The following is a 3,430-nucleotide window of genomic DNA, read 5'->3' as shown; positions in this document are numbered from 1 at the left end:
GCCTTTTTTTTTTTTTTTTTATTTAAGATTTTATTTATTAGAGATCACAAGCAGGGGGGCGGGCAGAGGGAGAGGGAGAAGCAGCCTCCTGGCCGAGCAGGGAGCCCGATGCGGGCCTCAATCCCAGGACCCTGGGATCATGACCTGAGCCGAAGGCAGACGCTTAACCGACTGAGCCACCTAGGCGCCCCTCTGTTACAGCTTCTTGATTTACAGTGTCCGCCCAACACCACCTATTGTCTTTCATTACCTTCACCCTACTTTGGAGATAACCTTCTTTGCCTCAGTACCTTACCTGTGTTGTAGTTCCTGACCTGCCTTACATAGAAGTACCATTCTTTTTTTTTTTTTTTTTAAAGATTTTATTTATTTATTTGAGAGAGAGAATGAGAGACAGAGAGCACGAGAGGGAAGAGGGCAGAGGGAGAAGCAGACCCCCTGCTGAGCAGGGAGCCCGATGTGGGACTTGATCCCGGGACTCCGGGATCATGACCTGAGCCGAAGGCAGTCGCTTAACCAACTGAGCCACCCAGGCGCCCCATAGAAGTACCATTCTTAAGGTCTGTCCCCCTAGGAACTTTTTCTTAAACTTCATCACCCGTTCTTAATCAAGACTGTTACACTCTGACTCTACAAGTCTCCTAAGGCTGTCTGTCCCATTCTGTTTTCAGGTCTAGGAGAAATACCCTTCCACTAAGTAAATGGCCCCATCAGGAAGCCCACCCTGACTGAAATTCCTGTCTCCTAGGAGGAGCTCATCTGTATAGTATTAGAGATAGCTAACATTTTTTAGTTCTTACTAGGTAAGTGCTGGGCATTATACTAGTAAGCACCTTAATAATTTGCTAACACTTTGGCTTACTGTGTGCTTGGCATTGTAAGCCCTCTACGTGTATGGACTAATATAATTTGCACAAGCCTATGAAGTAGGGGCCGGGATTCCCATTTTGTAGGTGAGAAAACGGAGGCACAGAGGATAAGTGATTTACTCATATTCCACAGCTAGTGACCAACAGGTGATCTGACTCCAGAACTGTTATTCTGTTTCTAGGCTAGATAGCCTTTCACACTTTACAAGTCATTTTTTCATTTAGTCCTGATAACAAAGATGGAAGATAGGTTTTCTTTAGAGATCTTAAATAACATGTCTGAGGTCACACAGCTGGTTAGTGGCAGTGCTGGGTTTTTAACCAGGGAACTGCTCAACTCCAGAACCTGAGCTCTTAACCATTGTTTTAATTCCTCAGAGGTTCTCAGACTGTGCACACAGGTGTTCCAGCAACTCAGCCTAGGTTCTTGGCCACTCCAGTGATATAACAACATTTTTGCTCAGTTTTCAGAAATTGTTAATGGATTTTTCTCAGTTGTAAGTATTTCTTATAATTTATCAGTGGCACCTGCTATAGGAAGTACTAGCAATAGATAGAATGAGAAGTAAAGCACAGATAGTATATATGACCAGGAAAAAACTCAAATATCTGAGCTAGTCTCATGGGTGTCACTTTTTTTTTTTTTTTACAGCATATACATAATGTCTTTTTTATGCCAATAAGATTGTAATGACCTTAAATACACCATTTTGTAGTGTCCCACATAAAAGCAACAGGACTCTGAATCTAAGCAGTTTGAAAGCCATACATAATCATATCTGAAAAGTTTTAAAAGCTATTTGATATAAAACAAATCTAATTAAAACCTATGGCACTTCTCTAACAACGATGTCTTCATTGCAGGGAACTTGCAGGGTGGGGCCCTGAATTTCTGGGGAGGAATGCTCCCACAGCCTGGAGGAAGAGTGGAGGGAGAATTGCCTCTTTCTCTGACCCAGGCCTGCCTACCAGGGAGGTGGGGAGGTGGGGCCTGTGAAAGCCAGGTCTGAACCAGAGCTCATCCTTCACAGAGGCCAAGGCTAGTACAAATACTGCACACACAGGTTGACAGTGGCCTCCTATCTTTCACATAGTCCTGGGCCCAAGTAGCCTTAGTTCATTTAGACCTCGACATGCTGAGTTAGGGCTAGGGCCAGAGAAAGAACTATCTTCCTCAATTAGTTCCAGGTGGAGAGTAGATGGCTATGATTTCTGGATTGAGAACTCTGAAAAACCCCTGGAGTTTAACTTTCCTCTTCCTTCTCATGGTAATTTTCCATACAGGCAGGGTGTGGTCCTGACTCAGTATGTGGTGAGGATGTGGCCATCCATAGGGGAGGAGCCTTCTGCTTGGTTCTGCCTTTCATTCTGGCCAGTGGGGAGAGGGAGGAAAGAGTCTGGTGCTGAGTCATAACTGGGTTACTTAACAGCTTCTCATAGGATGGATTCTGACATGGAGGTTTGGGAGATGTCTCAGCTTCTGGGACCAATTTGAGAGTGGTGGGGAGGAAGCCTCATGGTCACACAATTACCTCAGAGCGCCCCTCCCCAGAAAGGTGGGAATAAAAGTCGGCTCCAGTTCATTTGAAGGGGCATCATTCTCTCTGGAGTATAAAGGACTTTCCACAGAGATTTCAGAACCACTTCCCCCCTCCATGCCCCCCCCCCCCCCAGTGGGGCCAATGATGCCATCCTTTAAGTTAAAGCATTACCTACAAAAATATTTTATCTAGGAGAGAGACCAAAGTCTCCTTAGTTCTAGCTGTCCTTTCTAGACTAAGTGGGTCAGGTTACTGGTAGCCAGTGAGCGTGGAGATGAAGACTGGAGGTATGGTGCCAAGCAAAAAGTTTGACTGAATTGCAGCAGGAGGAATTTCTGGGGAAGGGGTCACTTAATCCATTGTTCACTGCTACCTTTCTTGGTCTTCCAAATCTCCGGTTACTTTGGGGGATAGGGTCTGCTTACAATCCCACCAACATCTTAGCGAGCCTAGCTATGGCTACACTTGTAGGGAAAAAGGAGAGAGCACAGGGCTTCCATGGGACTGGCTTGGTGGATAGGATTGAAGTACTTTAGGGAGACTTTGTCCTGTGAGCCCTAACAGTTATGGGCTAGAGAAAGACTTGCAATGGGTGACGTAGGTTGACAGGGTCACCTTGATGAGGCAGTACTTCTACTGGAATGAACAAGGACTCCTCAAGCTTCCCTCCTGCTTCTAAGTGCTGATGGGGCATTTCCTCAGGAGGGGGGACGTAGATATAAAGTTGCATTCAGAAAACATTCTTTACCTTTCCTATCCCCTGGAATGGCCTTCCCATACCCATCTCTATCCTAACCAACCCTCCATGCCTCTTCCTACATGAAGCCTTCCCCTTCCCAGACAACTTGTTCTCTCATTATCCCTAATTTGAAAAGCCCAACTTTCTCTTCCAGGAGTTTTCTGTGGGGGAACTCTGGAATTAAGATCTTGTGCCACCCTGGTGAGCCTGAAGAGCTCTTGGGAGTCCGAAGGAAGGCATAGAATAAATTACGTCTACTTGTCTGGCTCTGGAAAGGGCAT

This window comes from Neomonachus schauinslandi, chromosome 9, assembly GCF_002201575.2.
Source record: "Neomonachus schauinslandi chromosome 9, ASM220157v2, whole genome shotgun sequence".
Lineage (NCBI taxonomy): Eukaryota > Metazoa > Chordata > Mammalia > Carnivora > Phocidae > Neomonachus > Neomonachus schauinslandi.
This window is presented reverse-complemented; position numbering follows the sequence as displayed.